Source organism: Bos indicus, chromosome 3, assembly GCF_029378745.1.
Source record: "Bos indicus isolate NIAB-ARS_2022 breed Sahiwal x Tharparkar chromosome 3, NIAB-ARS_B.indTharparkar_mat_pri_1.0, whole genome shotgun sequence".
NCBI lineage: Eukaryota > Metazoa > Chordata > Mammalia > Artiodactyla > Bovidae > Bos > Bos indicus.
In genome coordinates, this window is record NC_091762.1 from 5,992,277 (window position 1) to 6,013,490 (window position 21,214).

The 21,214-nt window shown below is 40.4% G+C and overlaps 1 long non-coding RNA gene across 3 annotated transcripts; it reads left to right on the top strand.

Moving 5' to 3' along the window:
• Position 1: 1 nt before the first annotated feature.
• On the top strand, positions 2-6,053 carry LOC139180643 (uncharacterized). 3 transcript variants are annotated; one of them, XR_011564891.1, is made up of 3 exons: positions 32-217; positions 3,531-3,648; positions 4,756-6,053. It is a non-coding gene; the product is annotated as an uncharacterized lncRNA (long non-coding RNA). The 3 variants fall into 3 exon arrangements; XR_011564889.1 differs by having other exon boundaries at positions 34-217; positions 5,844-6,053; XR_011564887.1 differs by having other exon boundaries at positions 2-217; positions 3,531-6,053.
• The last annotated feature ends 15,161 nt before the right edge of the window (positions 6,054-21,214 follow it).

The following is a 21,214-nucleotide window of genomic DNA, read 5'->3' on the forward strand; positions in this document are numbered from 1 at the left end:
TTTTCGCGGAGTTGACGTCCAGTCGGAATTGGATTCTGCAGGAAGTGGCAGAGCCGCGGTTTGGGGAAGTAACCCGGCGTTGCCGCGGAATTCCCGAGGTCAGTGGACGTGTTTGGCTTTAGAGATGAAGAGCGAAAGTGAATAGAGGGTTTCTGGAGACTTAAGCTAAGCTCCGGGTAACAAATAAAGGAGCACGTGGGGCTGTCAATGGGGCAAGGTAAGTCATAGAGACTCAGAGTGGTAATAATGCTGATGTTTTTTGAACAGAGCCCCCGGGTTCTGTGTTGGATGCTTACAGGTATTATCTCTTTTCAGTTCAGTCGCTCAGTCATGTCTCTTTGCGACCCTATGGACTGCAGCACGCCAGGCTTCCCTGTCCATCACTAACTCCCCGAGCTTGCTGAAACTCATGTCCATTGAGTCGGTGATGCCATCCAACCGTCCCACCCTCTGTCGTCCTCTTCGGCCTTCAGTCTTTCCCAGCATCAGGGTCTTTTGCAACGAGTCAGTCTCTTCGCCTCAGGTGGCCAAAGTATTGGAGTTTCAGCTTCAGCATCAGTCCTTCCAATGAACACCCAGGACTGATCTCCTTTAGGATGGACTGGTTGGATCTCCTTGCAGTCCAAGGGACTCTCAAGAGTCTTCTCCAACACCACAGTTAGAAAGCATCAATTCTTCGGCTCTCAGCTTTCTTTATAGTCCAACTCTCATATCCAACTGACTACTGGAAAAACCTTAGCTTTGATTAGACAGACCTTTGTCAGAAAAGTAATGTCTCTGCTTTTTAATATATTGTCTAGGTTGGTCATAGCTTTTCTTCCAAGGAACAAGTTTCTTTTAATTTCATGGCTGCAGTCACCATCTCCAGTGATTTTGGAGCCTCCAAAAGTAAAAAGTCTGTCACTGTTTCCATTGTTTCCCCATCTATTTGCCATGAAGTGATGGGGCCGGATGCCATGAAGTGATGGGGCCGGATGCCATGATCTTCGTTTTTTTAATGTTGAGTTTTAAGCCAGCTTTTCACTCTCTCCTCTTTCACTTTCATCAAGAGGCTTTTTAGTTCCTCTTCACTTTCTGCCATAAGGGTGGTGGTGTCTGCATATCTAAGATTAATGATATTTCTCCCGGCAATCCTGATTCCAGCTTGTGCTTCATCCAGCTCTGCATTTCACATGATGTACTCTGCATATAAGTTAAATAAACAGGGTGACAGTATACAGCCTTAACGTATTTCTTTCCCAATTTGGAACCAGTCTGTTCCATGTCCCGTTCTAACTGTTGCTTCCTGACTTGCATACAGATTTCTCAGGAGGCAGATAAGGTGGTCTGGTATTCCCATCTCTTAAAGAATTTTCCACAGTTTTTTGTGATCCACAATATCTCTTTTAGGATTCATTAAAAAGGGAAAAGGGGCTAATAGATACCATCATCAACTTAGGGATTAATTCAGGGAAATTATGCCACCGAAAGCTATGTGCAGAAGTTCGTGCGTGCATGCTAAGTCACTTCAGTTGTGTCCAACTCTTTGTGACCCTATGGACTATAGCCCACCAGGATCCTCTGTCCATGGGATTTTCCAGGCAAGAATAATGGAGTGGGTTGCTAGTTCCTAGTCCCATGTGGGTAGAATCCTGGTCTTCTGCCTCCCTTCTTTCATGCTGCCACAAGAGCCAGACACTGCCAATGCCTTCCAACTGTTCCCTGAACACACATGTACCTGAGTGAGTTGGATTCTTTAGTTGATGCCTGAACGAGGGGCAGGCACCTCATACCTAGTCACAAATCAAGGCCTTGCAGCAGAAGATGGGACGATAGGATGGCCTAGTTGTCCGGGAGAGTGGGGGACAACCATTTAGTTTCATTATGTATTGGGACACTGGAAGATGTAATAGAACTTGCATCTTATTGCAGGGTACAGTATTAATTAGTGAGGGTGATGTACTGGTTGGGACGTCTGCACTGAATCAAGTGAAAAATAATGCTGGAAAGATTGTATTGACAATAGACACAAATTCTGGTACTTTGTTGTATGGGGGAGTAGAGGCTCTACCTATTAATACAGAAATTTATGCTAATTTGAAGTAAAAGTCCATTTCATATTCAGTAGTTTAGGGCTTTCTTTTCCCCTTTCTATGTCCATTTACTGATGTAATTCTCAAAAGTCTGAATCTAATAAAACTCAAAAGTTAGTTAGGAAATAGAATTTTTAAAAACATTGAGAGTCTGGAAAAAAGAGACCTTTCTCATTGGCACTTACCAAATCAAGCTGATTACTTGTGAATGCATGTAACTCCACTAGGCCATATCTTCTTAGAAACAGAGAAAAGGAATATAGACAGCAGTAATATAGATAGCAGAATACAGACAGCTTAGCTCTTGAGTCAGAAGAAGCTGGCTTTAAATCCCTCATTACACTGCTTACCAGCTATGTGGACTCAGGCAGCTTGTTTAACCTAACTAAACTGGTTTCTGCATCTTTAAAATAGCTATAATGTCTGTTTTATAGGGTGTCATGAAGGTTAGATAGATTTATTCATGTATAAAGTATTTGGCAGAATAAGTATTAATGTTACCAGTTATTTTGACTATTATTATTTATACACTGTCTTAGTAAAATATCCTGCAAATGTTAAGTGTTCAACCATTGTTAAGAGTCCAGACAAGGAAAAGTGACCTATTTGTAAACCAAAAATAGAATGAACAATATGGAGAGAGAAAAATGAGGTGAAAGAGGAGCAGAATGACGGTATTTATAGGATAATAATTGTGTATTTGAAGGATAATTTTACTGTAGATATGGCAGATTGATAGTTTATTAGAATTAAAGTTAAGAAAAAACTAATAGGTATTTATTCAGGTTGTCTTGATTATAAGGGTAGATCTAACTCTTCAACATTTAGTTGTCTGTTACTGGTCATTGTGGAGTAGAAGGCAGAACATCAGAAATACAGAAATCCCAACCTAGACTGTCTGGAGTTTTGTCATCATTCACAAAGACATTAACTACAGCAGAAAATTAGATTCCGTTACTCTTATGGCTGCAACATCTTTTTCCCCTGCACCTGTGTACCCTCACATGGTCCATATCTGCTCTTATATTTCATTTTCCCTCTCAGCCCTCCTGCCATTACCGCCCTTCCCAGCCTAGACCACATGATTTATCAATATCCAGAGACCCTGTGTTTCCTTGCCTCAGACCCCAGTGCCTGTCAAGACCTTAATGCTGAGTCTGCCCCATAAATCTCCAGCTGAGCGCCTTGGAGGAAATAACACAAAGTGACATACAGCAGATTCTTGGTCTGCAGCTTCAGCTTACTCCAGGTCTTGACACTCCTTTATCATTTGTCAGCTCCCAGTCTTATAACTTTCAGTGATAGCTACTCCTCCTTCCTCAGCTTCAACTTCTTTTTTTATTAGAAGGTGACTAGAGTTGTCTAAAAGGTATTTTTCAAGCACTTAGCACACATTCACATGTGCCTGCCATTTTTATGCCAGTTCCTTTTTTAATTCGTGTTCTTTTTCTATTATAGATTGCGCTTGAGATCCCAGATGACAGACCTGTAAAGACTGAGCAGACCTTTGACTGACAAGACGGGATGCTCAGTGAGACCATCGCAACCTGCAGCTAGGACTTCATCTTTAACTCAGGTGGTGTTCCTGCGGTAGCTAGTGCTTTTGGTTAAAAGTTTTTAAATCTCTTTTTAAGTGACAAGATTTCCAAATTGTTTCTGTTTTTTTTAGTGGGTTAGTAAGGATGAAAAATTGATTCACTTGGTCTAGTGTGGTCAGAATAGGTGAAATACTAAGACTGGGTCTCATGCCCTCCTTGCCATCAAAGACCCACTCATTTAAGGATGGAGATTTCCTAGGGGCCGCAAACGTTTCCCACAACCTTGTACCTAGTTAACTGAGAAAATTCAAGTAACATATCTTAACTTCCTGTCCACCCCACATTTATCTGCCTCTCTTATTGATCTTGGAAAATGAATAGCACCCACTCCTCCTGTGCTATTGATCAGTGCCGCTTTCTAGACCCTCTGTTACCTCTGACACCTTTGATCAGACCCTTCTTGAAACCTAAATCCCTTTGCTTCTCTCCTGTTTGTTCTCCTTATCTCATGCTTCTTAAGGGCTCTTTCTCTGCCTGTCCTTTAAATAATGTAAGTTTAAACCTTGATTTTTTTTTCTCTTTTTTTGCATGAATATTCCCCTTCAGAGTACCATATTTGCTCATTGTTTTAAGCTATTTGCTTAAGGATCCTAAAACTACTACTATACCTGACTTCTTCCTTGAGACTCAGACTTTTATTTGCCTACTAGATAGATCCATTTGGGAGGGCTCATGAGCCATTTAGATTCTAATTTATCCCTTCCTTTTATTTCAACTACCAATCTATCTCACCGTTGCCTCCAACCCTCACCTACATCCCCCAATTTGTCTTTTCAGTAGCAGCCGGAATGATCAGTCTTAAATGTAAATCTGACCATTTTACTGGTCTGTTTCAATGTCTGCAACCCCCCCCCGCCCCTGCCACCACCACCATCACCTACAAGATAAAGTCTACCTCCATAGCCTGTATCCTAGGACCTCCGTAATCTCACCACTGTTTATGTTTCCACTATCATTTTCCATCACACCCACTTCCCATTCATAACACTGTTTTATACTTACAGAACTTTCATATTATCATTGACACTGTCTGGACTGTCTTGATTTTCTTTGTCTAACTCTTACTTTCTTTACTTATTTTTCAGATGTCTTCTAAAAAGCCTTTCCCTAATCCACAGACTGAGCTAGTTGACTTTCCTTCTGACTTTCTGAGTGTTGGTTGATTTATCCAGAAAATACTTAGCCTCTTATTTTGTGCCAAAGACTGAGCTAGATATGGAAATATAATAATGAACACGTACATGTAAAAATCAATCTAATAATTGACATGACAAAGCTTATATTCTCATAGGGAAGGGAAACTCGAATTTTAAAAATGTAGTTCAGTCTGAATGGTTCCATGCTTGTGAATAGATAGGAATTAGCTAGATTAAAGGCTGGAGGGCAAGAGAGAGATAACTGTAAAGGCCCAGACATGAGAGGAGAGCATAGTCCAGGAACAGAGATTCTAGATGCAGGGGAAGTAAACAGGCCCAGATCATGAGAAGTATTGCTGATAATATTAAGGCATTTGACCTTCTTCCTAAAGATAATAGTAAGTTTGAAGGGTTTCAACATGATTAGGTTTGTATTTTAGGTAATGACTCTGGGAACTGTGAGAAAATGGAATTGAGTGGCAAGACTAATGGAAGGAAAACCAGTTAGGCCATCGTTGTGGTGATTCAAGGAAGAGAAGATATCAGCCTGTACTAGGGCATTGCCAGTGTGATGGAAATATAAACCCAGAGGAATTCAGGAAGTAGAACTGGCAAGATTAGACAACTGAATTGGAAGGGCAGAGGTGAGAGAAATAAAGGGTAGAATTCCACAAACAAGTTTTAGTGAAGACCCTATTTGCTATCATATGTTCACAGCCCGGAAGCCCTTAGACATTGTAGATGCTTGATAGATATCTGCTGAGTGAGAGTTTTCTGGCTTGAGCCTAGATAAATGAAATGCCATTTTTTGATTTAGGAAATGTAGAGGTGAACTCATTGGGGGAGGTGGCTGATGATTGAGTTTTGGATGTGTCTAGCTCAAGATGCGGAGAAGGCAATGGCACCCCACTCCAGTACTCTTGCCTGGAAAATCCCATGGATGGAGGAGCCTGGTAGGCTGCAGTCCATGGGATCGCAAAGAATCGGACACGACTTCACTTTTCACTTTTCACTTTCATGCGTTGAACCCACTCCAGTGTTCTCGCCTGAAGAATCCCAGGGACGGGGGAGCCTGGTGGGCTGCCGTGTATGGGGTCACACAGAGTCGGACATGACTTAGCAGCAGCAGCTCAAGATGCCTGTGGGAGATACACCTGAAAATGACAGATACAATGCAATTGGGAGAAATCTCAGACATATTCTTTGTATACTTTAAAAAAATAAAGGTTTATATTTTGTTGAAATGATCTGTTTTGTGTCTGTCTCCATTACTCCACAGGACTAATTCTTTTTTTTTTTTTAACTTATTTTTCAATTGGAGGAAGATTGCTTTACAATGTTGTTAGTTTCTACTGTACAACAACTTGAATCAGCCATAATTATATATATATATCACCTCCTTGGGCCTCCCTCCACCCCACGCCACCGCCACCCCCACCCCGCCCCTTCAGGTTGTCACAAAGCAGCGAGGGCTGATTCTGAATGACTTGATTCCCTAGCACCTTACACCATGTCTGGCACAAACAGGGCACCCAGGCGTTGTTGAACTACTCCTTTTTAAACATGGTACGTCTAACAGGAGAAATTAATAGTAGTAGTCTCTGAGGAGGGAGACTGGGGCTCAAAAGATTTTATTGTATGTATTTTGGTTCTTCTTGCTTTTTCCCTCATTTGCTTATATTTCCTATGAAAAATAAAAATGATGAAAAAGAAGTGCTCAATTTGTATGAACTTTAAGCTGAAAACAATACTCCACTTATGATCTGATACAGAGTAGAATATTAATGCTATATGAAGTCATACTGTTAATAGCATTTTTTGACCACATTATCAACTTGTTTACAAATTTGATGATCGTATCATTGTTGCTGTTGTTCAGTTCACTTACATAAATAATATTTATGTCTTTAAAAAAGCAAAATTATCAGCACATACTTTATATTAAGGGCATCAGGAAATCTTTGAAACTATGTATTGTGAGGTATAGTTAAAACTTAGCAAGCCAAAGGAGTATGGTACTTTTATATCTGCCTAACAGTTCATATGAGAGAAAGCAGTGTGCCTCTTTGACCTGTCAGCTAACATTTATTGTTTGCTAACATTACAGGTAGTATCCAACATGCAAAACCCTTTCTTTACAAGCGTTGGAATGTTCCTTTTACATCTTAACTGTAGTTAATTATGAATGAATACGTAATAATGCTTCTATGTCTTTTGAATTGGCATTTTAGTGTGTAGTTTTATCTAAGGTTGGGGTTCTAGGTGTACTACAGATGCACTAATATCTAGAGGTGAATTCTAGCAGCATTTTAGTTTCCACAGCACATTCACTGGGTGGCGCTGTTGTATTAATATTGACCTGACACAGTGTAGTAGAAGTTTTCATTTTCTTTTACATAAGTAAATAGAGCGGAGTGATGAACACTGAACACAGTGTTCTAGGTGGAAAAGTTAGATTCTGACTTTGTTGGCTTTAAGATACATATTTAGAGTTCAGGCTTAAGACAAACAGCATTGAATTCAAAGTAGGTGTCTGTTTTTGTATTGCCTTTTAGTCATTCCAAATCTGTTAATCTACTTCATTCCTCATCTGTGTCCATCTTTATTGGTAGATTTGGGAACTGGGCTACACATTTGAGTTACTTTAAACAGTATCTTTGTTTTGGATTCAAATGAAATTTTTAGTCTGAAACCATAAAATATATGTCCTTTCTTTGTTAATTTGTGATGAACTCTAAACCGAATGTAAGGAAGCAAAAATTTGGTATATTCTACTTTAACGTCCTAGTATCCTATCCTCAACTTTCACATAAACCTGTATTATTGTAACATAGCATAGAGAACCTTGGGCTTCCCAGGTGGCACTGGTGGTAAAGAACTGGCCTGCCAATGCAGGAGACATAAGAGTTGCTGGTTTGATCCCTGGGTTGGGAAGATCCCCTGGAGGAGGGCATGGCAACCCACTCCAGTATTCTTGCCCGGAGTATCCCATGGACAGAGGAGCCTGGTGGACTATGGTCCATAGGGTCTCAAAGAGTCAGACTCGACTGAAACAACTTAGTAGCAGCAGCAGAGAGCCTAAGAAATCAGTAGCCCATACAAATTGAATATTGATAAAAATATTTGTATAATGTGACATTTTAAAATACAATTCTTATACTGTGTGTATTTCTTATTTTGGTATTGTAATATCCTATAGTGCTAACAGTTATTTCAAGGAAGTTTAAGAGATTCTTGGGGGAGGAGGGGTAGGAAATGTGAACACTTATGTTAAAATTAATTGCTTATAACAGATTTTGGAAAAGGAGGTTAAAAAAAATAGGACCAATAATGACAGTATCAGAAAACTCTGGAGATAACTAGCTTTTTTGTCAGAGTTTTAGTGTCACATTGTCATTCCAATAGATTCTTTTATGCTAGTGACTTCTGTTATCTAGAGTAAATCTTCTAGTATGGACTTTATTTAATGAACTCTTAGAAGGAAATCACTTCTAAGTTCTCAACATCTTCTTTCCATAGCCCCTAATCTTACTTCTCTCAAAAAGAGGCTGTATCTGTGTGTTTTATCAAAACATTTCTACATAAGTACCAGGTAAGAGTATCTAATTTCGCCATTAGTATTTGAAAAAATTACTCTTCAGTTTTCACTGACTGTTAAGCAGGCAACTGATAAACAAATTGACCAGGTAAATTCAAAATTGATACCTGAATGTTGTCCTAGGATAACCCATTAAGACAATTTCCATTTATATACCTTTTGCATACAGCATTTAAATAATACTAGTTCACGTTCATAGAAGGTATTCTAGGTGCTAGGTCCATGTATTTTCTCATTAATTCTCAGAACTGCATGAAGTACTTTCCATTCCCATTTTTCAGATGTAAAACCAAAAACTTCAGTCACTTAAGAAAACTTAAACAATTTGTTTATAGTCATACATCTAGAAAAAGAGCCAAACTTTGAACCCATGCAGGCTAACAGTGGAAGCTATCTTTAGCTACTCTACTATACTGCCTAATCTCAAACCCTTACACCTGGTAGGGGCAGTGTTAATTTTGTAACAGACCCCTTCTTGTGTTCCTCAGATTGTGTCCCTGGGTTTACCAGCCTTTACCACCTCCCTACAATACTCACACACAAAAACCAGTGTTGTTTCTGACACTATCTACTTGGCAATGCTGCCAAAGCCCACAAGTTAACAGGGAGCTCTCTCTCACAAGACTGCTGCCGCTTCAGCGGCCAGTTACAAGTCCCACATTGTCATCTGTACTTCTAACTGATGGACTATAAATTGGAGTTACCACAGTTCCCTCCTCAGGTGTCAGTAATTTGCTAGAAAGACTCAGAACTCGGGGAAACAAGTCTACTGGTTTGTTACATAATAAAGGATATAAAGGAGTAGCTGGGTGTGAGGTACATACGGCAAGGTCTGGAAGGGCCCCAAGCACAAGAGCTTCTATCTCCATTGAGTTGGGGTGCTCCCTGGCACGTGGATGTGTTCATCAACCCAGAAGCTTTCTGAACCCCATACTTTCATTCTGCAGACATGATTGATTACTAACTCAGTCTCGAGCCTCTCGCCTCTGGCCCCTCCAAAGAATGGGGATTGCAGCTGAAGTTTCCAAGCTTCTAATCATGGCTTGATCTTTCTGGTGATCAGCCTTCATCCTGAAGTTATCCAGGAGCTCACAATAAATTGCCTCAGAGCAAAAGATGCTCGGATTACCCAAGGTGTTTAGGTGCTCTGTTAGGAACTAGGGTGAAAGACCAATTACTAGAACAAAAGATATTCCTAGCACCTTTAGCAAATTACAAAAGTTTTAGCGGCGCTGGCCAGGAGCCAGGGCCTAAAGTCAAATTTTCTATTATATCACAATAGCACCGTGAGAAACTACAATGTCCTTTTATCTGCTCGTGTTTAGACTCATTATTCCAGTACTAGTGTGTTTCTCACATCATCCAGTCCACTTTTCTTATTCAACTTAATCTTCCACTACATGTGTTTTATTTAAGTGTAGTTAATTTATAATGTGTTAATTTCTACTGTACAGCAAAATGACTCAGTTGTACATATATGTGTGTTTGTGTATATATATATACACATTCATATATACACTTTCGTTTTTATATTCTTTTCCTTTATGGGTTATCCCAAGACGTTGGTCTCTATGCTATGCAGTGGGACCTTGTTGTCCATCCATTCATATGTAATAGTTTGCAGCTGCTGACTCCAAACTTCCATTCCATCGCTCCCCCACTTCTTGGACCCGGCCTCCCCCTTGGCAACCACAAGTCTGTTCTCTTATGTCTGTGAGTCTTTTCTGTCTTTTACAGTCTTTTAAAGCATACCCTCTGTTCTCATCAGACTGGTCTCCTCACCATAATCCCAGCTCCCATCACCGTCAGCCCTCAGTAGCCTATTTCCACCCTGGTGTATTTTGTTCCTTTTCTATTTAGGGTTCTCTTTCCTCTGTTTCCTGTCTAGCCAAATTGAATTCAGCTATCACTTCTTTCACCCATCCTTCACTTCCTGCTCTAGTCCACACAGATCTCTCTTTTGTTTGTTTTCCTAGTATGTACCACATAGTAACTTACCATGTTATAAGTTCTTGGATAAGTTCTTCCATACAGGTAAATTTGATTATCTTAATTAAATTGCAAGTACTCTTAAAGTCCTAAAATTACTCTCAAGTCCTAAAATTTCTTCTTTATACATCCTATAATAGTGAACTCCAGTTGGTCTATAACTATAGTCTGACCCATGGACCTATTTAGATCCCTGATAAAGTTTTATCATTTTTAATGAGAAAAATAATACAATGTAGTGAGTTTCTCATAAAGCTAGATTTATTTGGTTTAAAAATTAGCTTAATATTACATCATGTCTTTTCTATACTTTTTGCATTGAATTATCATTTTTTCCTAAGGTGACTGTAATAATAGATGGCTGTTTTCCAAATGTTCCTGTTTGTCAAAGTACATAATTGTTAGTCCTGTGTCAGTACCTCACTTTTCTTGTACTGCTTCAGATAATCCAAAAGTCAGAGCATTACTGCCATCACTGCCATGATTTAGTTACTTTAATTCATGTCGCACAGCTCATTTATTCAAGAAGTTTCAGTTGAGTACCAACTCAATTTAAAATGCATTAAATATTAAACACATTGAGAACATACTGGTAAACACTGAAATGAGGAGAGATTCTTTTTATTCAGTTGTTGTCTGGCAGACCGTGTTCTCTGGTAAAGTGATCTGAACTGAACGTTAAGAATCACTCTGACAGAGAAATTTTTTTTTTTTTTAATGTAGTTCAGTAGTCAAGATCATTTGTGATGGTGAACTTGTTTGAAATTCAAATTTTTGAACCCCTGCCCCCAGACCCACAGAATCAGGATCTCTGGGTTTAAGAATTTTAGCATCTTAAAGTCATTTCCCCAAGTCATTCTGATGCAGTTCATTAGAGTTAAGAACAACTGCTAACCTAGCAGACTAATTATAGATCTAGATTCAGGACCCAGTTCTGCCAGTTACTAGTCATCATTTTTTGGGGAAAGTTTCTTAACATCTACAAATCTCAGCTGTTCTAGAAAATATGGTTAATAAGTCTGCTGAGATGAGGACTAAGTGAGAGAGTGACTATAAGGTAGTGGTCCAATGAGTATGGTCAATAAATACTAGTTAACTTCCTTTCCTTCCTTTGAAATTCCTTTACACTTTGATGAGTAGAATAGTTTCTGATAATTTATTTGACATTACTCTTACTGCAACCAGTTGTGTGTTACTAATTTTTTTTTAATCTTTTTTTCTTATTGCTGTTGAAGCCAAGGTCATCCTACTTGTCATTAAGGAGCAGGAATACAGTACTTTCTTAATCCCCAGTTTCCTGCTGCTCCTTTTCTTACCAGCAAGTAACCAAATGGACTAGAAAACATTTGGGTGTTGGTTTCTGTCTGGGGAAATTCTCCTTAACTCACATTCACAATACTTCTGACACCAGATGTGGGGGAAAGAGGGTGCTCAGAGAGGGAGTGCAGTTTCCATCAAGCAATTATTCAACAACCAGCTGGGTGTCCCACAGTTCTGTTCAGTTCTGATACTGTCCACCTGGAGTTCGCATCAGATCCCACAAGTTAAGAAATTGAGTCCACAAGCCTGCCCCCATTTCAGATGTCAATCACGATGTCTAGGTTGTTGTTGCCTGGAAAATCCCATGGACGGAGGAGCCTGCTGGGCTGCAGTCCACGGGGCTTCTAAGAGTCGTATAGGGCTGAGCGACTTCACTTTCGCTTTTCACCTTCATGTATTGGAGAAGGAAATGGCAACCCACTGCAGTGTCCTTGCCTGGAGAATCCCAGGGACGGGGGAGCCTGGTGGGCTGCCGTCTATGGGGTCGCACAGAGTCGGACACGACTGAGGCGACTTAGCAGCAGCAGCAACAGCAGGTTGTTACCTGTACTTCTGACCCATCACCTATAAACCAGGGCTTCTGTGACCCCTCCTTGGGTTTGATAATTTTCTAGAATGGCACACCGAACTCAGGGACATTCTTACTTGTGTTTACCAGTTTATTATAAAGGATATAATAAAGGATACGGATGAACAGTCAGCTGAAGAGATACATAAGATGAGATCCAGAAGGGTCCTGAGCATAGGAGTTTCTGTCCTTGTGGAGCGGAGGTGTCCTAGCCTCCTAGATGGACTTTCCTGGTGGCTCAGATGGTAAAGCGTCTGCCTACAACGCCAGAGATTCGTGGGGTCCAAAGAGTCCATGGGGTCGCGAAGAGTCGCACATGACTGAACGACTTCACTTTCACTTTTTCACCCTCCCAGATGTGCTCACCAACCCAGAAGCTCTCTGAACACCATACTGTTGGGATTTTTATCACGGCTTCATCATGTAGGCGTGATTAATCATTAACTCGGTGTCTAACCTTTCTTCCCTTGCCAGAGAATGGGGTTTGGAATTAAAAGTCCCAAGCTTCTAGTCATGGCTTGCTCTTACTGGGGACCAGCCCTCTTGGACGCTATCCAGGAGCCCACCAAGACGGCCTCATTTGAACAAAAGACACACTCCTATACCCAGAAAATTCCAAGGAATTTAGGAGCTCTGTGTCAGAACTAGGGTCAAAGACCGAACATGAGAACAGAAGATGCTCCTAGTGCTTTTATCACTTAAGAAACCCTTAAATTATAAAGGTTTTAAGAACACTGTTCCAGGAAGCAAGGGCATTGTTTCTATTATTTCAGTTTCCTACTCAATAAAACAGGAACTTATTCTAGATAATTTAATAGATTCTTCCTGCTTAAATAAAAAAGACAAAATTTTTAAATTTTCATTTCATAAATAAAAACTAAGAAGTCTTTATTAAGTTCTCCAATGTAAAATCCTAATGTAAAATGCTAGACTTAGATTGGAAAAAACTTTTATTTCAGGGAAAATAAAGGATATACTAGAGTCAATTTTTATATAAATGATGACATCTCTGGCTCAGAAAGAAGATGCATTAGGGAGAGATAGCAGGGGCTAGAGAGTGGGAAAACCACACTTTGAGTAGCCTAGTCATATCAAAATCCCATAGCTCTTTCCTCTGTTTTACTGTTACCTCTTATAGGAGTTGCTCCTAAATATGAGATGAGTTCTTTTGTATATGAATTCAGAAATTGAAAGATTAGAAAAAAGGCATTTTATATTATTAAATAATTTGCTAGGTCTGCTATAACAAGTACCTCAAACTTGGTATCTTTAGCAACCAGAAATTCATCATCTCATAGTTCTGAAGACTACAAGTTCAAGATTTGTAAGCAAACAAGGCCATCACTGAACTCAAGCTTGGCTGCTTCCCAACTGAAAGTCCAGCATTCAAGAGACAAGTGTTGGTGGAAAAGGCAAAGTCATTTTATTCAGAAGACCAAAAATCTAGAAGGTTGGTGGACTAATGTCCTAAGACCACCTCCAAGTTTCAGGTTGGAAGACAAAGGTTTTGAAGACAAGTGTGAGGGAAGGGGCTGCAGAGGCCATGAAGGGCTTGTGCACAATTCTCAGGCTGGTTGACATCAAAGTGAAGTTTTGAGCATTGTCGACATTTTGGTTTCAACCAATCTGGGGTCTACATGGTTGAAGTCAACAGTTTTCATCTGATGGAAGTCTGCTTCCTGTAAAAACAACTAGTACTTTATCTATCTATATCTTTCAGGGAACTGGGAGTTGAGTGACTCTGCCACTGTGGCTGGTTTATAGTCTAAATTGTTACCAGTTTCCTAGCCCAACAGCTATTCATTTTTACATCTTCCGATTTCCTGCTCATTAACTCTTGAGCCAACATTTGCAGAATCAGGGGAGGCCTGGAACACTAAAGCAAAGCCTTTCATTTCAAAGGACAGGGATATAGGAGCTTGTATGCAGTTTCAGTCTCCCTTTTACTTGATACTCCTCAATCTTGAGGGGAACAGGATTAGGACAAGAAAGGGAATGCGATTTTGCATAGAGGGGTTAACTATAAACTCTGCAGAGGAAACAAAGTTTGGGGTTTTGGTCTCGGGGGCATTTGGTCTCAGATTAAGGTGTCGACAGAGTTGGTTCCTTCTGAGGGTTCTGAGGAAGAATCTGTTCCATGCCTCTCCCCTAGCTTATGACAGGTTGCTGGCAATTTTTGGTGTTCCTTGGTTTGCAAATATACCACATGACATCCTCACTATTTTGTATCTGTGTCCAAATTTCTCATAAGGACACCAGTCATATTGCATCACCCAAATGACCTCATTTTAACTTGATGACTTCTATAAAGACCCTATTTCCAAATAAGGTCAAATTCTGAGATTCGGGGGCTTAGGACTTCAGCATATTTCTTATGGAGGGTGTAATTCAATCCGTAAAACATGATTCACAACACCCTTCCTGAACAGGATCTATAAATAGCCTGAGGGTTCAAACCAGGACAAGTGTGCATGCTTTCCTCAGAGCAAAATGCAATCCCTTTTTGTACCTCCTTTTAAAATTGAGTACTAATTTATTATTTTTGTATTGACTAATGTCCTTTGAGTGCAACATGCTCAGTTTATGTGTTTCATTTTATTTTTCTTAGAAACAGAACTCTTAAAAAGCACTGTCTGAATATCTTCAAAGGGAACAAGCAAAGGTAATTGAATTGGTGGCACTTTGAGTCTTGTCATAGAGAAAAGTAGGTTTCATTCAAAAGACCATAGACGGCTATCCTAATTTACTGAGGACTGACAGTGTCCCTGAATTCTAAAACTGTGCACTTAGTGAATTGTTGTTTTTATTGTTGCTAAGTTGTGTCTGACTCTTTTGCAACCCCATGGACTGTAGCCCACTAGGGTCCTCTGTCCATGGGATTTCCCAGGCAAGAATACTGGAGTGGGTTGCCATTTTCTTCCCCAGGGAATCTTCCTTAGCCAGGGATGGAACCTGCATCTTCTGCATTAGCAGGCAGGTTCTTTACCAGTGAGCCACCAGGGAAGTCCGCTTAGTGAATACACAGAAATAAAGTTGAAAGGAACATAATAGAGTGAGCATGTATCAGTTTAGAAACAACTTTTAAAATATGCCCAAACTCCAGCCTGCTGGCATAGTAGCTTGCTAACATGGAAAAACTTTGTTTTAATGTGTGTAGTCAGTGTTCAGTGGTCCATGTTACATCCATATCATTCTGAAGGTAGTCATATACCAGCATTGGGCACCACAGTTTTGTAGTGTCAGTCACAATTGATCAGCTGCGGACCTGCGACCCTACTTAAAATCTGGCTGAGAGGATAAAGTAAGGGGAGTATGGTGCAAGAGAATCACAAATAGAAATGCCAACAAAAGGGAGAGCTTGTCCTCTTCTTCCTTGCTCATCTGTAGAACCTACAGGCCTGCTTTAGAGTTCCCTTTGGAACACAGTGGGGTAGGAGAGAATTCTTAGGAAAGCTTGACAAGGAATTCAAAAGAGCACATTTTAAACATGAAAGAAAGTGCCTATTTCTTATTTAGGTATTCTGAAAGCAGAAGGCTTACAAGTGTAGCCTGCACCTGTAAGGCTTAAAGGCACCAAAGTAAGGAATATTTGGGAAGAGAACCCATGGGTTATGAGGCTGCATGAGAAAGGATATACTGGTGGGGGGCGAGAGTGGGGGGCAGGATCCCTAAAGTACCTCAGACAGCCATAGGACCAAGAGGCTGAGCCCCCATCCAGAAAAAAATATTGCAGCAGGGCTGGAGACACACTAGGCTTAGGACAACTGAACACCTCTTCAAGAACTAAGCACTCCACCAGCAAAGGACAGAGCCATTCCAAGCCAGGGAAATTCTAGAAATGCCTTACACCTTGGTGTATGGATGGTTTTGTAAGATGACCTCTGGTTCTCCTGTCCCTCCCCCTGCCCCACCCCTAATTTCAGTGAAAATAGACCCAAGAAGGGAGGGAAGAAGTGGAGGAGATGCCACGCTTCACCTACTCCCCTCCCATTTTAAACTAACAAGTCTGTGTTTAGTAATTAAAAGTGAACAGAAAATTATGGAATCTAAGATACTCTTAGGAGATTTAAGATGGCCTAGTTGGAGGTAATAATTAGAAGAAATGAAACAGTTGAAGGTTTATAATGTTTACACTGTAAACACTCTTGAATCAAGTCATAGTTCTATTCTCAGAAGGGATCTTCAGGTCTGACAAGCTAGAGATAACTGAAGATGATTATTAGACCACAGGGCTTTTATAAAAGGGGCTTCCTGGGTGGCTCTAGTGGTAAAGAAGGAAGGAATTTCCTGCCTACCAATGAAGGAAATGTAAGAGATGTGGGTTTGATCTCTAGGTCTGGAAAATCCCCTGGAGAAGGAAATGGCAACTCATTCCAGTATTCTTGCCTGGAGAATCCCTTTGACAGAGGAGCCTGGTGGGCTACAGTCCATAGGGTTGCAAAGAGTTGGATATGACTGAAGCAATTGAACATGCATGCATGCACTCAACTGAGCTAAAATAACTAGAAAGGAAGGCTTAAAAAAAAAAAGTCTTTTTAGCTGTTCTCAGTGTGTGACCCTCTAATCATTAAAGAGTCAGTATCTGATTGTTGTATATTTAGGAATCCCCATTTGAATATATTCAACAAAACATTTATTTAACAAATATATGTCGATAGCCTCTTATTAGGCAGAAAGCATGTTAGGTGCTGGCAGTATAAATACAAAGAAGGGGGCCTTTCCTGATGGTCCAGTAGTTAAGAATCCACCTCGCAATGCAGGGGATGAAGGCTCAATCCCTGATTGGGGAACTGAGATCCCATGTGCCATGGAGCAGCTAAGTCCACGTGCCACAACTACTGAGCCTGTGGCACAACTAGAGAGCTGCCGTGCTGCAAAATGTTTAAATAAATATTAAATAAATAGATATCAAAGACAGTATTGCCTGTCCTTGAAAAGGTCATTGTGTGTGTATTTATAAGTTCAGTTCAGTTCAGTTGCTTAGTCGTGTCCGACTCTTTGTGACCCCATGGACTGCAGCACGCCAGGCCTCCCTGTCCATTGCCAACTCACAAAGTTTACTCAAACTCATGTCCATTGAGTCAGTGATGCCGTCCAACCATCTCATCCTCTGTTGTGCCCTTCTCCTGCCTTCTGATCTTTCCCAGCATCAGGGTCTTTTCAAATAAGTCAGTTCTTTGCCTCAGGTGGCCAAAGTATTGGAGTTTCAGCTTCACTATCAGTCCTTCCAATGAATATTCAGGACTGATTTCCTTTAGGATGGACTGGTTGGATCTCCTTGCAGTCCAAGGGACTCTCAAGAGTGTTCTCCAACATCACAGTTCAAAAGCATCAATTCTTTGGTGCTCACATCCATACATGACTACTGGAAAAACCATAGCTTTGACTAGACAGGCCTTTCCTTCTCTGTCTCTGCTTTTTAACATGCTGTCTAGGTTGGTCATAACTTTTCTTCCAAGGAGCAAGTGTCTTTTAATTTCATGGCTACAGTCACCATCTGCAGTGATTTTGGAGCCCCAAAAAAATAAAGTCTGTCACTGTTTCTATTGTTTCCCCTTCTATTTGCCATGAAGTGATGGGACTGGATGCCATGATCTTAGTTTTCTGAATGTTGAGTTTTAAGCCAGCTTTTTCACTCACCTCTTTCACTTTCATCAAGAGGCTCTTAGTTCTTCACTTTCTGCCATAAGGGTGATGTCATCTGCATATATGAGATTATTAATGTACCTCCACCAGAGGACTACTAGACATACCAGAGAGTGGATAGAAGTGTAGAGTAACATCCAGGAGGAAGCAATTGACTTCTTAGGGAAATCATAGAGGCGTCACAGAAAGCATGACATTTAAGCTGGTTCTTGGAGTAGGTCTTGTGGCTCACCTGGTAAAGAATCCACCAGCAAGTGCGGGATACCTGGGTTCGATCCCTGAGTTGGGAAGATCCCCTGGAGAAGGGAAAGGCTACCCACTCCAGTATTCTGACCTGGAGAATGCCATGGACTGTGGGTCACAAAGAGTCAGACACAACTGAGTGACTTTCACTTTGGAGTAGGTGCACATTAAGCCTATGAAATCTGTGGTAGCCTTTAACACCTTGCTCAGATGAGTTTATCAGGTTGTTTTTCCACCTGGTAGTTTGATGAGAGCAGAGCAGGGAAGCTCTGATGGGAGGAAGAGGTGCCAGAGAGAGAGGGCCTTACAAGAAGGGAAGTCTGGAAGTCAGGGCTCCTTGAGTCTCCCCAGGGATACAGCAGGGCTACTAGGAAGAAAAGCTCTGCCAGAAGTGGAGGAAGACAAAGCTGTAGCCTACATCACTTTACTTGGGTCTGGCCTGGTTCTATTGATCTATTTCAGGGGCTCTTTTTGAAATTATATTTCATATACAGGATTCTGTCCATCAGACAGGACAGTCACTGACTGTTAAGACTTTCCTATTTGAAACAATGTATGCAGATGGATATTCATATAGGACAATCAAACAAGGGCTGAACTAGGTGCAAATGCTCGCAGCAGAATGAGTAAGTGAGCACATACAGAAGTGCAGTTCGACTTCAGGCTGTACTACAAAGCCACAGTTATCAAGACAGTATGGTACTGGCACAAAGACAGAAATATAGATCAATGGAACAAAATAGAAAGCCCAGAGATAAATACACGCACATATGGATACCTTATCTTTGACAAAGGAGGCAAGAATATACAATGGATTAAAGACAATCTCTTTAACAAGTGGTGCTGGGAAAACTGGTCAACCACTTGTAAAAGAATGAAACTAGAACACTTTCTAACACCATACACAAAAATAAACTCAAAATGGATTAAAGATCTAAACATAAGACCAGAAACTATAAAACTCCTAGAGGAGAACATAGGCAAAACAGTCTCTGACATACATCACAGCAGGATCCTCTATGACCCACCTCCCAGAATATTGGAAATAAAAGCAAAAATCAACAAATGGGACCTAATTAAACTTAAAAGCTTCTGCACATCAAAGGAAACTATCAGCAAGGTGAAAAGACAGCCTTCAGAATGGGAGAAAATAATAGCAAATGAAGCAACTGACAAACAACTAATCTCAAAAATATACAAGCAACTCCTCCAGCTCAACTCCAGAAAAATAAATGACCCAATCAAAAAATGGGCCAAAGAACTAAATAGACATTTCTCCAAAGAAGACTTACAGATGGCTAACAAACACATGAAAAGATGCTCAACATCACTCATTATCAGAGAAATGCAAATCAAGACCACTATGAGGTACCATTTCACACCAGTCAGAATGGCTGCGATCCAAAAGTCTACAAATAATAAATGTTAGAGAGGGTGTGGAGGAAAGGGAACCCTCTTCCACTGTTGGTGGGAATGCAAACTAGTACAGCCACTATGGAGAACAGTGTGGAGATTCCTTAAAAAACTGGAAATAGAACTGCCTTATGATCCAGCAATCCCACCGCTGGGCATACACACTGAGGAAACCAGAAGGGAAAGAGACACGTGTACCCCAATGTTCATCGCAGCACTGTTTATAATAGTCAGGACATGGAAGCAACCTAGATGTCCATCAGCAGATGAATGGATAAGAAAGCAGTGGTACATATACACAATGGAGTATTACTCAGCCATTAAAAAGAATACATTTGAATCAGTTCTAATGAGGTGGATGAAACTGGAGCCTATTATACAGAGTGAAGTAAGCCAGAAGGAAAAACACTAATACAGTATACTAACGCATATATATGGAATTTAGAAAGATGATAACAATACCCTGTGTACGAGACAGCAAAAGAGACGCTGATGTATGGAACAGTCTTATGGACCCTGTGGGAGAGGGAGAGGGTGGGAAGATTTGGGAGAATGGCATTGAAACATGTAAAATATCATGTAGGAAACGAGATGCCAGTCCAGGTTCAATGCACGATACTGGATGCTTGGGGCTAGTGCACTGGGACGACCCAGAGGGATGGTATGGGGAGGGAGGAGGGAGGAGGGTTCAGGATGGGGAGCACATGTATACCTGTGATGGATTCATTTTGATATTTGGCAAAACTAATACAATTATGTAAAGTTTAAAAATAAAATTAAATTAAAAAAATAAATAAATAAAGACTGACCCATTCAAATAAAAAAAAAAAAAAAAAAGAAGTGCAGTTCGAGTTATCTTCATCCTTACGGCCCTCTGAAGCTTTGATGATCTACCTCATGTTTTTAAATTTTCCAGTTTCAAGGAGGTATATACTAAGACATTGGCTAATTGTATGATTTGGAGCAATCAGAAAGATACCATTTTTAAAAGTAATCCTACAACTAGAAGGTTGGACTAAATTACCACTATGAGCCTTTCCAAGGCTACCTGTAACTTATGAGTAATAGAGGCTAGTTCCAATACTTTGGCCACCTGATGCAAAGAACTGACTCATTGGAAAAGACCCTGATGCTGGGAAAGATTGAAAACAGGAGGAGAAGGGGACAACAGATGATGAGAATGGCTGGATGGCATCCCTGACTCGAAAGACATGAGTTTGAGCAAGCTCTGATAGTTGGTGATGGACAGGGAGACCTGGCGTGCTGCAATTCATGGGGTCACAAAGAGCTGGACATGACTGAGCGACTGAAATGAGAGGCTAGTTCATTCAGTGCTAATGATCTTATAGTCAGATTTGGCGCACTTAGATCAAATTCATTTATTTAAGAACTATTTGGTCAGTCATCTATTAGTAAGGCTGCCAGATAAAAATACAGGTCACCTGTAAATCTGAATTTCAAGTAAGGAAAAATGACTTTTTCTAAGTATGCTCCATGTAATATTTAAATATGCAAAATACTCAAATATTAGACTTAAAATTAATCTTTAACTGAAGCTCAAGTTTAATTAGGTATCGTAATTTTTTTTTTTTCCCCTAAATCTGGCATTCTTAGTATTAAAAACTAGGCTC